Source organism: Protopterus annectens, chromosome 7.part0 (genome assembly GCF_019279795.1).
Source record: "Protopterus annectens isolate FY-2018-M chromosome 7.part0, PAN1.0, whole genome shotgun sequence".
In the NCBI taxonomy this organism is placed as follows: Eukaryota; Metazoa; Chordata; order Ceratodontiformes; family Protopteridae; genus Protopterus; species Protopterus annectens.
In genome coordinates this window covers 1963920242-1963936865 of record NC_056739.1, presented here as the reverse complement: position 1 = coordinate 1963936865, position 16624 = coordinate 1963920242, and positions in this window count along the sequence as shown.

Genomic DNA, 16624 nt, shown 5'->3' with positions numbered 1-16624 from the left:
TTACAAGCATTATACCCCGTATCATTGACAATATAGTACTTCACATTGCCATGGAATAAGATAGAAAAGACTATAAGGTAACCATTTTAACTATAACACTTAGAATAACAGTTAATAAGTCTGTCTATCTGTGAAAGTCAATGTATGGCAAAAGTTCCTGTGCCAAGAGTAAAGTATAAGAAGTGCATACAGATATTAGTTTAATCCCCTAATGAATATATGTAACACTTCTCCTAATAACATGTGTACATGTAGCTGAAAAGTACAAGCAGTGCTCTGTGTTCTACAAATACACAAGTCCTCTCACTTTCAAGTTCCCTAGCTACATGGTTACCTTTTTATAGTGTAGATTTGGGCCTCTGAGCACAGAGAAGATGCAAATGAGGTGTGAACTCATTTGAATTTCTGAATCCCAAACTTTTGGTCGTGTGTAGCAGATCTAAACATAGTGTATGCACTAACTCAGTTTTTGTTGCTAATGGATTGCAACTGAATGTGGTTAGTGGAAAGGAAAAGGAATACACAAGTCAGACTCCCTTACCTGCAGTGGGTGCATCAGCCATAGCACGCTTGCAAAGTGTAGAAGTAATTGTAACAAACTTTGAAATGGAAGTGAGCAGCACTCATTTCTCAGTTTCTGTTCACTAATATCCAAACTCCCCTGCCTTTGTTGAAAATTGCCTATTATTGTCATCTAATATTCTCAAACATCTTAAGGACAATGACACAAAATGCTTTACAGACTGCATGTCTGAGATCACTGCTCAGATCAGTGAAGAATGAACATAATACAAAGAGAAGACAGAGTTGCATTGCTGCAAACAGTACTCATAAATGGATGTGTGATCAGACATTGCACCAAATATGTAATTTATGCATGTACAAGCAATTGAGAGTGTACAAATGTTATATGTCTTAATAATACTGTGGATGAAATGGGACTTGCTTGCATGCACAATGATTTTCACCTTGCTGCAAAGCTGGTTCTATGGCAAAAAGAGATAGGACACCCTTCATGTGTTTTGTAGGTTCATTGTTGCAAAAGTTCAAATCCAGACTTGTGTAAAAATCTTTCATGTGTAGTAACATGTATTTTGTAACATTGTTTTATATTTTTTGTTGTTTTAATACCACAATTTGTGTGGCTTAGTGCAAACACAGGGAGCAGATAAATACAATAAATATCATGTAATATACTTCTATGATAAACATTACATAAACTACACCTGTGAATTGTGTGTGTGTGTGTGTGTGTGTGTGTGTGTGTGTGTGTGTGTGTGTGTGTGTGTGTGTGTGTGTGTGTGTAGCATATCTACTAAACATGGCTTTCACACAGTATATACTATCTGCAGATCATGGTTCAAGTCCCACATTTATCTTTTAAGGATGAAACAAAATAAGCACTGCTCACAAAGATAAAACTAGGTGAGCTTTGCTTGTCATGTTTGCACTCCACTTACCTTTGCACAAACCTGGACTAATGGCCCACACACAAAGCAGACAGGATGCAGACATTCTTGATTTCAAAAAGGATACATTGTTGCATGTTTTCCTTTCCAATGTGCAAATACCCTAAGTAGCATTGACCGGTGGTTAGCAACTTTCCCCAACACCTGCGTTACCTGCACCTATGCACTTGAAACTTGCTTTCTCAGAATTTGTGCCCAAATAGATCAACTACACTACAGAAATAAAAAAAATGCTTTCTTATATACAGTGTATATATTTATACTGACAATACACATTAAGATTTTACAATACTTGTAGAAATGTGGCAGCTGTTTGCATGTAGTTTGCAGAGCTGTCTTTTTAAGGTATATGTGCACATTGGAAACATAACAGCAAATGCTATACTTTGCACACTCATCAATCTGGTAAAATGCAGATCTTTAATATCTTGACAGTTGTACATGGCTAGCCATTCATTTCGGACAGGCCTCCCAACATCTTCTCTCAAACATCCATTGCTCATGTCATCCACTATAAATTGTCCTGCAGCAGTGTAAATATCAGACTTGTGCCATGTCGCTCCTGTTAAGTACTGAGTTCTCTAGTCAGTGTACTTAGGTAGGGGTTCTTATCTCACTGCAGTCAACTGGTGTGTATGTGTGTGTGTGTGTGTGTGTGTGTGTGTGTGTGTGTGTGTGTGTGTGTGTGTGTGTGTGTGTGTGTGTGTGTGCCTGTCTGATTAGTCAGAAGAACATAACTCTGAATCCTACAGTCATCAGTACAATCCTATGGAGTACTAATATTTTGGCATTTGTACATGCCTACACATGCATTTCATAAAGGCCTCCCAACAACTTCTCTCAAACATCGAATGGTGATATCATCCACTATAATTTGTTCTGGAGCATTGCAAAAGTCAGACTTGTTCTATGGTGCTTGCATTAAATACTGTGCTTTGTAATTAGGTGGGAAGGAGTTTTGTTCTCACTGTGGTCAATTGGTATGTCACTGCATGTCTGTGACTTCACTTGGCTGACATTCAAAAGAACATTTTACACCAGCATGTCATACACTGCTTTTCCCATCTCCTTCTCACCAGACACTGCTATCATCAGCTATGAAGTGTTGTCAGTCACTATAAAAGCAAGGCTTGCTCTGCAGCACTTGCATTAAGTACTGTGCTGTGTAAATAAGTGGGTAGGGGTTCTATTCTTACTGCGGTCAGTTGGTGTGTGTATTCACTTGGTTGACATTCAAGAAAGCAGCTTACACCAACATGTCAGAAACTGCTATTAACATCTTCTTCTTCTCAGCAGACACTGCTGATGTCATCAGCTATAAAGTGTTGTTGGACACTATAAAAAACAGACTTGTGCTGTGACACTTGCATTAAATACTGAGTTCTCTAGTTGGTATACTTAGGTAGGGGTTCTGTCCTCACTACAGTCAACTTGTGTGTGTGTGTGTGTGTGTGTGTGTGTGTGTGTGTGTGTGTGTGTGTGTGTGTGTGTGTGTGTGTGTGTGTGTGTGTGTGCGTGTGTGTGTGTTGTTCAGTTGGTTGACATTAAAGAGACCATTTTACACCAGCATGTAAGATAGTATTATCATCATCTTCTCACCAGACACTGCTAATGTCATCGGCTATAAAGTGTTGTCAGTCACCATAGAAACCAGACTTCTTCTGTGGCGCTTGCAATAAGTACTGTGGTTTGTAAATAGGTAGGTGGCAGTTCTATTCTCACTACAGTCAACTGTGTGTGTGCAGCCAACACTCACTATGATGACAGTTTTAGAACAATATGGGAGTCCACAGTTATGTCAAACCCTACTCCAAACATCTCATTGTAGTATACAATAATGATGTCATCCTGTATAACATGCACTCTGACAGCATTCAAGACAAACCTGTGGTCTGGTAGTAACATTAACTACTGTGTTTGCAAATTACTTTAACTACACATATAGGGGTCCTAATTGAACAGCAGGTACCTTGCATGTCTGTACATACATCTATCATTTTCAGACAATTTTACAAAGAGATGTGACTCCACATCCATATCCTACACTCCTCCCAACATGTTGTCCTCAGCATACAATGATGCTATCATACTTCATAAAGTGCAACATGACAATGTTACAGTCAGATATATGTGCTGTTGCTACTGTGACACCGCATGCCGGTCATATCCTATGCCTACACAGCAAGGTGAAAAAGCAGGCCCAGTCTACTGTTTTGTGTGCATGTGTGTGTGTGTGTGTGTGTGTGTGTGTGTGTGTGTGTGTGTGTGTGTGCTTGTGTGCTTGTGTGCGAGTGTGTGTGTGTGTGTGTGTGTGTGTGTGTGTGTGTGTGTGTGTGTGTGTGTGTGTGTGTGTGTGTGTGTGTGTGTGTGTGTGTGTGTGTGTGGTTTGTGGTACTTTATGGACATTGTATAAGCTTTGGAATCATTCTTCATTTCACTACCAGTTGGAAAACATTCCACACAGCCCTATGTATCCACTATCCTCCTGTTTCCATTGGCTACATGACATCCTTCCTGCAGAGGAGTGGAGGATATCCTCGCTTCAAATATGCATACACACATCATGAAGCAGAGTCCTTCCATGAGCCTCTGCAAGCCATCTCAAGACCATTGCATGTGTGACTGCTAATTCTGTCATGGTGTGGTGTACAAGTCTCATATGGACAGTGGCAGGATGTAATAAAATCAAACAAGTATACACATATGCACAATAGGCTTACTGTCTTCCATAATATAGATATAGGGATTTTTTACAGGGCATAATACTGGCTAGGATTTCATGTGATGTTGGCCATTAGCCTAATAATGTCCTATGACTCAATGAATGATTGACATGTCAATGTTGCTGTCATTGATGTGTGCTATATTGAGGTGTGGATGTATAGTATGGCTACAAAAGGGTCTTACTACCTGTGATGTGAGCTAATGTATTTATGGCCATTGATGCCATTTCAGTACATGCTTCTTCTATAACATCTGTAATAATATGCCCCCTGAGAGCTGTTGACATAGTATGATACACTGTTATGTGTATTATTATCACATTAGGACATGTGTTTTGGTAGTGGAGCAGATCAACCTTCTACACAGTTCATATTCTGCCATCATAGTGACCCTTGCCGTATGGCACAAGTGTACATGTCGCTACATACTATCATTAAATGTTCTGTGACTGACATAAATATCAACTCATATTGATTACATGGTCACATAAGTCTTGTCTCATACATACAGTTGTCATGCTGTGATATATGCAACCAATGTATCATATGTTTTTTTTTCACTTGTGGCATAGGCAAATTTACATTCTTATAAAAGTAATCAGATTATATTACAAAAGAAATATTATACTTCACATATATTGCTATATATCATATAACCTAGGCAATAATACATAAAGTATTCAATCCCTGCCTTTTTTAAACAAGAAACATTTTTATTAAACCATCACTTACTACATAGGCAATCACACATTTACAGAAATGAAAATAAATCACACTGACACAATCCTAGTTGCAAACATTTTACATTAAAAACTATACTGACACACTCCTAATTGCAAACATTATACATCACTTATAATCTACCCAATGTTTTTCACTTAAACATTACATAGCTCATTTAAGTCTTGCCATCTTTTAAACCTCATTCCTGCCTTGTATTAATTGTTCCAATAATTTCCATTTTTTCCTGTGTAGTTTGCTCCTACCCTTTTATAAAGATCTCAGTTCCAGTTGTTTTATCTCTGTTACTATAGTCAGTACTTCAAGTATAGTTTGTTTAGATTTTTATTTCCATTTTCTAGTAATTGCTTTTTTGGCAGCCACCATTATTCGAGTCTATATTATATCATCGAATGCTTAAAAAAGCGAATGCTGATTGATCGAGCTAATTTAAGCAAAAGCTTACAATCTCGAACTGTCAGATCAGCGATTTTTTTCCCAGGGAAAAAAATTGCTGATCCAAAACACATACACACAGCACAAGCACACCAAACAAACAGAAATCCACCCACATACACCTAAAATCTGATACCTAACCCTACACTAAACTATGCACACACCACTAACTACCCACTTACCTTAACCCAAACTCTAACCCTAAGGTCCGTCACTATCGCACACTCACCTCACCCGCTCCCTAACCCTAACTCACTTAAATCCACCCTAACCCTCATGTCCACTCAATCACACACACACCTAACCTGAGCCCTAACCCTAACTCACCTAAATCACCCTAACACTCACATCCACACAATCGCACACTTACCTGAATCTGACCGGTAACTTTCCACCATAACACTGAAAATACTGAAGCAACAGAAACGGACAACCAAATTCTTTCCCTAGGAAAAAATTAGAGTTTCTGCTGCTTCGATATTTTGCAGTTTCGTGAAAATAAGTTCGATCAATCAGCGTTCGCTTTTTTAAGCATTCGAGGATATAATATAGACCCCATTATTCGATACAGCAAGGCCTTACCATGTCTAGGCCATTCTGATTCTGAATCATAGCTCAGAAAAATCATCTCACTTGTCAGACCAATCTGCCCACCCAGCATCTCCGAATGTGCATCCTGCAGGGAATCCTTAAAGTCTGCCAACTCATCACACTCCCAGAAAATATGTTCACAACTATATCTTTCTTCTCCTTCACACCTCCAACATTTCCTGTCTATCTGAGGAAAAATTCTCTGGAGTCTACTTGGGGTATAAAAATATCTACGTAAATATTTCCAAGCAAAAATTCAAAATCTTCTAGATTTTGTTGCATATTTGGGAAACATACATATATCCTCCCAGTGTTATTTGTGAATTGCTTATCCAATCTCTCTTCCCAATCCATTCTAACCTCCTCTGATTGATTCTTATAGTTATCATGCAATGTTTTATATGCTCTACTAATTATTCATTTTGTAATGGTAGCTTATGTTCCAGATTCTATTAAAAACTCTACCAGTGCTGGTCTTTCATTTAGAACCCCCTATTTCTTTATCTTTGCCTCTACTCTGATATCAGTCTCTGATAGAGAAGATATCAATCCCTGATAGGGAAGGCAATCTCTAACCTGCAGTCCAAATAAATTCTTGACGTCTTCCCAGTCTATCATCTTTCCTTCTCTAGTTATTTGCTCCAAATACCTTGGTTCCTTTGACAGTTTTCTCCAATAAATTCCAGCTCCCTCTTACCTATTGTCTGTATCCCTAATAGCAGTCATCTCTATCAGCAGAATCTCCTTTCTCCATTCCTGTGTTGGTTTAGTTCTTAGAATACTTTCTGCTATTTTATGGATATAATATTCTGTATGATTATTGTTATTCTCCTTAGAGGCCTGCATTCAAAATCCCAGGCGCTCCTTGTTTCTTGAGCTTCCCCCTGTTTCATCACCATCCCTTTCTATTTTGAATTATAGTTTTCTGCTTGTACTATGTATTAACTGTGTAGCTCTGAAATACCCCTTCAAATTGGGTAATCCCATTCTGCCCTTTTCTACTGGAAGAATCAGTTATCCCATTGCCTTCTTCCCCTCCCATAAAGAGTGCTTCATCTCTTTATTAATTGCTATTTACAACTTCTCCTCTAGTTGATAAAAATATGCATGACCTGTGTATAATGTTAAAGGGACTAAAAACATTTTAAGTACTTATTTATAATTCCTCTACAGGATCTCCTGTTACCTTCCTTGTTATAGGCTCACTAAGTTTGGTGACAGCCCTTTCCACTTTCTGTTGCCTGAGTCATAGTGCTAAAAGTTTTTGTGCTCTAGTATTATTATCAAACAATAGTTGCTTAACAGGAATCTTTATAAGCTCATTCATATTATCAAGGTAATCCCTTATTTTCTGCCTAGCATTCTGCAGTTGATCCTCTTCTTGTTCTGTGACATTCCCTCTATTCTGCATACATTAACATTTGTCAGTCCTTCTAAATAACTCCTGTTATGTCTTAACCATAGCCCCTTTCTTTTATTTACACCCTATTTTTAAACTCCATCATAATATTATCCCACTGCCTAGCTATATTTTCAGAAAAAGAATTTTATCCTAACAACTCCTGAATAATCTCCACTACCCATTCCTTAAATTCTTCAGCACCAATGTTTCATTTTTATTTCATTACCCGGTGCTTTTATTTTAGCTATTATTGGCAGGTGATCTGAAATAATTATTGGGTGAGTATCAAGACCTTCAATTAAATGCACATGTTCATGTGAAATGTAAATTCTGTCTAGCCTAGCCCAGTTTTTATATCTTGAGGAATAATATGCAAATTCTCTCCAAATTCCTATTACTGAATTTGCATCTTTCATGCCAAATATTTTCATAAATTTCTTCAAAAATCTAGCCTCCTTTATTATATTTTCCCTTCTGGAGCCCCCAGACACATATTCACTGTTGCAAATTAAATTTTACTCCCCACTTATAAGTAACATTCCTTGCTGAAAACAGATTATTTCTCCCCAAAATTTCTTAAGCTCCATTACAGCAGTTTTAGCTGGAATGTAAATACATGCCAGTGTAATCCTCCTCCCTTGCCAGTAACCCCTTAGCACTACAACTCTGCCATTATTATCTTTTTTATCTTCTTCTATCACTATTGGAGCTCCTCTTGCAATTAATATAAGTACCCCCTTTTTCTTTGTCCCAGGTATTCTGCTGAATAACATTCCTGAAAACTTTTCTTTATCAAATTCACATGTTCCTTTCTTTCTGAGTGTATCTCATGTAACATAGCTATTTGACTCTACATTTTTAATATAGTTCACTACTCTTTCTTGTTTGTATTTATCTGTGAGGCCATTTATATTTAAAGACATTAATGAAAGCATCATTGTACTAAAATGTTATTAATCCCACCTTTTATGTATAATACCTCTTTTGTTAAATGTCTAGTTCCAGCTTTTGTGTTACATGCAAACACTAATTGGCAGGTTGAGCTTTTATAAAGTTGTTTCTTGTCATATCCATTTGAGCCTATGTCACATCTTATAAAACTTTTTGTTTTATTGAAAGCCCTCAAACAAAAAAAAAAAAAGACACATCTCCAATACCCCCTAAAACCTATTAACTTAATACTAACACACAAAACTATGTACACCTTCAAATATTGAAGTTTTACCCTCCTAATAGAAACAAAAGTCCCAAACTGGCAGCCACACGCAAAGACTTGAGTTAACCTAAAAGAAAGGTTATACACGCTAAGATGCATGGTGCAGCCTGTGTTTCTAAGTGCTGATTGGTTTTGTCTTATCTTTATACCTCTCCCAGTTTTTTTTAATTCTCCAAATCTTTTGGCTTTCTAATACCATGACAGGAATTGATTCATTCCTAAGTCAAAGCTGGGAGAACCCCTGAATGTTTTTGGAGAACATTAACTACCTAGGGGAAAGCCCCTGAATGCTTTCAGAGAATAATAGCTACCTTCATAAAAAAACCCTGAATGCTTTCAAAGAACATTATCTTCTAGCCAGTTTCTCTTTTCTTTTTATTTTTTCCCAGCCAATCACTCTCCACCAGAATATGGCCAATTTCTCTTTATGACATTGTTTCCATGGAAACATGAAGACCAGCTACAGAATTGTTACTGGGCATATGTATTTTTGCTAGAAAAAAAGACTCATAATATTCAATGTTCTTTTTCATTTACTTGCTCTCTCTAAAAAAAATGTTACTAAATCAGTCCATTTCCCCCATGCAAGTATGAGAAAAAGCAAATTAATTTTTCATTTATCATGGTTTTTAATCATGCTTTTTACATTACAGTGCTGACATTTCTTAAAACTGAACAAGAAGAAAGAGAGAAGAAAGGAGAAAGAAAAGAACAGCAACACCTGTTTACATTCTCCATTACACTTACAACTAACTGAAAAACGTTATAGCATTTAAAGAAAACCACATGCCACAAAATTGGTACTATTTAAAAAAAAAGAAAAAAAATCTTTACATACAGTTAACTTTCTCCCTCCTCTTCCCCTCCCCTAAGCACTTTTCAGAACATTAATAACATGAAATAGGGCATATGCTTTAGAGTCCCCCACAAGTCCAGTATCTTTTCTTGATTTTCATTTTCTCTGTTTTATAGAGATTCTCATAGAATTTCCAAAATATTTCTAATACCTCTACAGGATCTCTTGTTACCTTCCTTGTTATAGGCTCCTTACGTTTGGTGACAGCCCTTTCCACTTTCTGTTGCCTGAGTCATAGTGCTAAAAGTTTTTGTGCTCTAGTATTATTATCAAATAACAGTTGCTTAACAGGAATCTTTCCAAGCTCATTCATATTATCAAGGAAATCCCTTATTTTCTGCCTAGCATTCTGCAGTTGATCCTCTTCTTGTTCTGTGGCATTCCCCCTATTCTGCATAAATTAACATTTGTCAGTCCTTCTAAATAACTCGTTACGTCTTAACCATAGCCCCTATCTTTTATTTACACCCCATTTTTAAACTCCATCATAATATTATCCCACTGCCTAGCTATATTTTCAGAAAAATAATTTTATCCTAACAGCTCCTGAATAATCTCCACTACCCATTCCTTAAATTCCTCTCTTTTCAACAGATAGGTGGGAAAGCACCAATGTTTCATTTTTATTCCATTACCCGGTGCTATTATTTTAGCTATTATTGGCAGATGATCTGAAATAGTCATTGGGTGAGTATCAAAACCTTTAATTAAATGCACATGTTCATGTGAAATGTAAATTCTGTCTAGCCTAGCCCAGTTTTTATATTTTGAGGAATAATATGCAAATTCACTCCAAACTCCTATTACTGAATTTGCATCTTTCATGCCAAATATTTTCATAAATTTCTTCAAAAATCTAGCCTTCTTTATTATATTTTCCCTTCTGGAGCCCCCAGACACATATTCACTGTTGCAAATCAAATTTCACTCCCCACTTATAAGTAATATTCCTTGCTGAAAACTGACTATTTCTCCCAGAATTTTCTTAAGCTCCATTATAGCAGTTTTAGGTGGAATGTAAATACATGCCAGTGTAATCCTCCTCCCTTGCCAGTAACCCATTAGCACTTCAAATCTGCCATTATTATCTTTTTTATCTTCTTCTATCACTATTGGAGCTCCTATTGCAATTAATATAAGTACCCCCTTTTTTCTTTGTCTCGGGTATTCTGCTGAATAACATTCCTGAAAACTTTTCTTTATGAAATTCACATGTTCCTTTCTTTCTAAGTATGTCTCATGTAACATATCTGTTTGACTCTACATTTTTAATATAGTTCACTACTCTTTCTTGTTTGTATTTATCTGTGAGGCCATTTATATTTAAAGACATTAATGAAAGCATCATTGCATTAAAAAGTTATTAATCCCACCTTTTATGTATAATACCTCTTTTGTTAAATGTCTAGTTCCAGCTTTTGTATTATATGCATACACTAATTGGCAGGTTGAACTTTTATAAAGTTGTTTCTTGTCATATCCATTTGAGCCTATGTCACATCTTATAAAATGTTTTGTTTTATTGAAAGCCCTCAAACAAAAAAAACAGACACATCTCCAATACCCCCCAAAACCTATTAACTTAATACTAACACACAAAACTATGTACACCTTCAAATATTGATGTTTTACCCTCCTAATAGAAACAAAAGTCCCAAACTGACAGCCACACTCAAAAATTTGAGTTAACCTAAAAGAAAGGTTATCCACGCTAAGATGCATGGTGCAGCCTGTGTTTCTAAGTGCTGATTGGTTTTGTCTTATCTTTATACCTCTCCCAGTTTTTTTTACTTCTCCAAATCTTTTGGCTTTCTAAGGAATTGACCCATTCTTATGTCAAAGCTGGGAGAACCCCTGAATGTTTTTGGAGAACATTAACTCCATAAGGAAAGCCCCTGAATGTTTTCAGAGAATAATAACTACCTTGGTAAAAAAAAAACCTGAAAGCTTTCAAAGAACATTATCTTCTAGCCAGTTTCTCTTTTCTTTTTATTTTTTCCCAGCCAATCACTCTCCACCAGAATGTAGCCAGTTTCTTTTTATCACATTGTTTCCATGGAAACATGAAGACCAGCTACAGAAATGTTACTGGGCATATGTATATTTGCTAGAAAAAAGACTCATAATATTCAGTGTTCTTTTTCATTTACTTGCTCTCTCTAAAAAATTGTTACTAAATCAGTCTGATTTCCCCATGCTTTTTACATTACAGTGCTGACATTTCTTAAAACTGAACAAGAAGAAAGAGAGAAGAAAGGAGAAAGAAAAGAACAGCAGCACCTGTTTACATTCTCCATTACACTTACAACTAACTGAAAAACTTTATAGCATTTAAAAAAAAACTACATGCCACAAAATTGGTACTATTTAAAAAAAAGAAAAAAATCTTTACTTACAGTTAACTTTATCCCTCTTCTTTCCCTCTCCTAAGCACTTTTCAGAACATTAATAACATGAAATAGGGCATATGCTTTAGAGTCCCCCACAAGTCCAACAAATTCTGAAAAAGTCCATTTTCAGATTTTCTTGTTCTGTCATATTTCACAAGTTACTGGTTGTATTACTGTTCATCTCTAAAATCCTGTCTCTGCTTCATTTTCAGTGTGCTCTCAATTCTTCTAGTCTAATCTCTTGCTCCCTTCCTTCTCTCTAACATTTTCTGTTGAAAATTTTGAAAAACTTTCACAGGTATACCCCCTCTGTAGTCTTTATTACCAGAAGAGCAAGAAGCAGAATTGCCTTCTGTTTCACAGCTTACTTTTAGTTGGACAAACTTTTGTATTTCTTCTTTAGCATGTACTTTATCAAAAATGCTTTTGTCACTCCAGAGAAGAACACCATGTAGACAGCTGGGTACAGCAGTTTGAATCTAACACCTGCATCTCAACATTCCCTGAATAGTGGAATAAATGTGTTCCTCTTCTGTCTGGTGTACAACAAGGAATCATTCTCCACAAACACTCTGCTATCTCCCACTTTCAGTACTTTGTCCTTCTGCCACAGTTTTGTCAGAATCAACTCCTTCCGCTGGTAGGATTGCATCTTTACTATTAAAGGTCTAGGTTGCTTTCTTATAGCAAGTTTGCAGCATACACACAATGTGACCTTTCAACTAACAACTCCTGTTGTGGAATACCAGTCCAGTTGCTTATTTGCGCTTTCATAAAATTAAATCAGTCTGTCCCTTCCAGATTTTCTGGTATAGCTGAAAATCTCAGGTTTTCTCTGCATGCTCTGTCCTCTAATTCTATTATTTTTTGAAACATCTCATCCTGAGCAGTTTCATATTCAGCCAGCCTTTTCCTCATTTTGACCTCTGATTTTTGCAGTTTTATCATCTCATCTGAATATCTGTTTAAAGCTTCTTCCATTTTGCTCCAGCCTTTTGTTGTTTGTGTTGATATACTCCATCAGTGTTTTGTTTATTTTAACCAGATCTGTATGCAGTTATCTTGTATCGTCCTGTACATTATTGGGAATCATGTCTGAAGATAGCATGGCTTTTTGCTGTATAGATGCAGAACTTTCCCCAGTCAGTGTTTCTTCCTCACTTTTCGTAGCTGAATTTGTTTTCCAGATTTTCTGTATTTCCTTATTCCTGGCATCCAGGCAGTGCACCTTCTAGCCAGTTACTGAAATGTACCCATAAACAGAATTCTACTGGCCTTCTCTTCTGAGTTTCTGTTTTCACACTGGAAGAGCTAGAAATAAGCTGTTACTCAATGTGCAACCATCTTGGAAGTCTCAATGTATCGTATGTTTTGATTCAACTGCATCCTTGTGGAATTCATTGTATGTGCAGTTGTGTTGGTACATCCAGGGATTATTAAGGTGGTCAGCAGCACCATTTTGTGACTGTTAGTATTTCTGTCAGGAAATGTTCTGCAAAAGCTACAAAGAACTGTTCTCTAACATGTCCTGATACAACAATCAGGCCACTCAAACACACCTTACCCATGAAACACATATAGGCATATGTTGTGCAAGTGATGTAAGTACATGATACTTGTACAGTTGTACGACTGTGCGCATAGCAACAGTGTGTGGAATGTGATGAATGACCAAGGCTGTATAGAGTTCTTGTCACAAATCATTTATTCCAATACATGTGAAATGTTAAGTGGAATACACAACTAAGCACAGATCTGTGTGTGGATGTCAGCAAACATACCCACCCAGAAGACATAGACAATCTGCTAGCTGACAATTTGTTTCACATGTCACCACCCTGGCACCACTGGCCATCAGCCAAAGTATACATGCAAACGTTACTCAAATTTTATTCTTAGCAGGGCAGCACATCTGTGCACCCTCTATGGCTAATTAAACAGAAGCAATGGGCCATGGCAACATCACAGGTTGTCTATAGTCTGACTTAAAACCTGACCTACCAGACACAGTTGGATCCATATGTCAACACAGCCTCAGATATCCTATTTTCCCATAGAAGTGTGTACAGCAACATGAATCCTTCAGACTTTGGGGGACCATCACCTGATGCATGGAGGTATATACCCATTCTGACTCTCCTCATCTGTGAGGTAGGCCAAGGAATCATCATGGACCTTCTCTAAAAGGACACAGGTAATATCCCATCTGTGTACTAAACCCACATTTGATTTGTTCAGGCTACATCATGTCTGTTACATTTATTCACTGTCTTCAAGAAGGTTAACAAGGACATGTAGGATGACAACTCCATCATCCAGTGTAACTTGACCTGGCCAAGGCATTTGACACAAATCACAGTCAGGTATTACAGAGAAGCTGTCACTGGTGCATTGTGAGAAGCTACCTCTATCTAAAGTCCAGTGACCAGGTCTATGCCTCAGTTTTCTGTGGCAGGCCCTTTCCAGAAACTGGCTTACACATACTGTCTCCAACCAGTTTTGTGGAGGACTGCAAATTGTGGAAAGTTGTTGAATTCAAGTGTGATATTAATATAATGCATACAGTATCAACACACACAAAGGATTGATATCACAGCCATGGAGACATAATAGATGAAGGAAATTCATGGGGGGATTAGTTCCATTATGAACTCAAATACACAATATAATTACAATATGGACAACACACCCCTATGAGTTTGACCAAGTGGTATGCACACCTGTCATCTAGCCAGGATTGCTCATTATTTCAAATACATGCGTAACAATGTCCATCCGAACATCTCCAGCAGATGTTACATTTTGAGGGAGGTGCACTTGATTCCCCTCAGAGATTAATGATGATCTTGTTTGGCATCTACTTCTCTGAAGTACGGGCCAACACTAAGGGACTCTGGCTAACAACGTTTGCAGATGACTGCAAACTGGGAGCCATTATTGAATCCCCAAATTATGTGGATATTCTACAAAAGGGCCTTACAGAAACAGATGCCTGGTGCCAGAGCCATGGGCTCAAGCTTAATGCCAAGAAATGTATAGTTATCCCCTTTGGAAAAAAACATGTACCCATGAATTACCACATAGGTGGCAGTACACTAAACATCGAAAGTGTGATGAGAGACTTAGGGACACAGGTGGACAGGGGTGTCACTTTCGATAACCACATTGCCGCAACAGTCAGGAAATCCTTCTATGTGGCACACCTCATCACTAAGGGCTTTTCATCCAGACAAAAGGAGGTCATTGTCCCACTGTACTTATCCTTCATTAGACCCATTATAGAGTATAATGCCCCATTTGGTATGTACCTCACAAGACATCTGCAACAGCTGGAAAGGCCACAGAAATACCTCACTAAAAGAATCACAGGCCTAAAGCAGATGCCATATGCTGACCATCTAAAAAAACTCCAGCTATACTCTGTGGCATATCGTCTACTCAGAGGTGATCTCTGCTTAACATACAAGACCATGTCAAACCCGGAGCTGTTGGACATGCTCCACTTAAAGAAATCCCAATCCCTCAGAGCCACAAGCTCCAGGGATCTAAACCTTGTCATCACAATGAACAAAACATGCTGGAGGGATAGGTTCCTGGCCCAGAGACTCCCCATACTCTGGAATAGACTGCCCATACATGTCAAGCAGAGTGCCTCCTTGGCGCTCTTCAAAAGGAACCTTGATGATTGGATGGGAGATATGAAATTCACCCTGGGGATCATGTTGGTCGCCCTGCTAGACATGGGTCCAGAGAAGTAAATAATGTGGGTAGAAATATCCAGAGAATTGTTATGGTTAGGCTTGTATAGGCCCTAGGGCCGATAGCCTAGTACCAACCTATGAACCTATGAATTATAATAATCGTATAAGTGTGTTATTGCAGAACCATCTGTGATCACTCACAATCACAAAAGTTATGTGGAAGACATGGGATTACCGGTGGTATTATTCTGATATTGTCCCTGGTTGTACCTGGTTTCTGCCTACTGTTGTCCACGGACCTGTTACTATGTGTCCTGCTTGCTTGAGACCTATGCTGACATTACATTTATATTCAGGCAATTCATTTTTCACAGCTTCACAATATGCACATAATCCCTATTGTATATACCATCCCTGATATGTGTCCTATCCATTGTTCATATCACTATGCTTATATCAGAAATTATCTATTCCACTGATATGTCACCTTATGTGACAGTCACATAATATACAATAAAAAACTAGCAAAATAGCGGATGGCCAACACACGGCTGAAATAAAACCACAGCGTTTATTAAAACCAGGTAAGTACTTTCTCAACCACACGGGGTCGCTTAATCAGACCATCACAAAAGCACAAAAAACATCAACAGCATAGTGTCAATATTCAGTATATGAGACTGTAGGAGTGAATATATTAATGCTGGTATTTTGTATTTAATTTTTCTGCATTATTAAACCTGTACTTTTAAGACTGAGTCCAACGCAGTGATGTAGCATGCTGGATTTTACTTCCTATGCTGTATGGAATTATGGAGAATGATTACAAACATGTGAGCTTAAACTTTTTTACACTTTCTTACAGGTTGCACTGATTTTAATTGATTGTAATAGTTAGGAATGTATATAATAGGGAGTTTTTTTGTGTTTTTGTGATGGTCTGATGAAGCGACCCGTGTGGTCGAGAAAGCGCTTACCTGGTTTTAATAAACACTTTGGTTTTATTTCAGCAGTGTGTTGGTCATCTGCTATTTTGCTTGTTTTTGTGTTTATTTTAATTTGTAGTGGCATACCATTAGTCATACAGGTGTGCTTTTGGT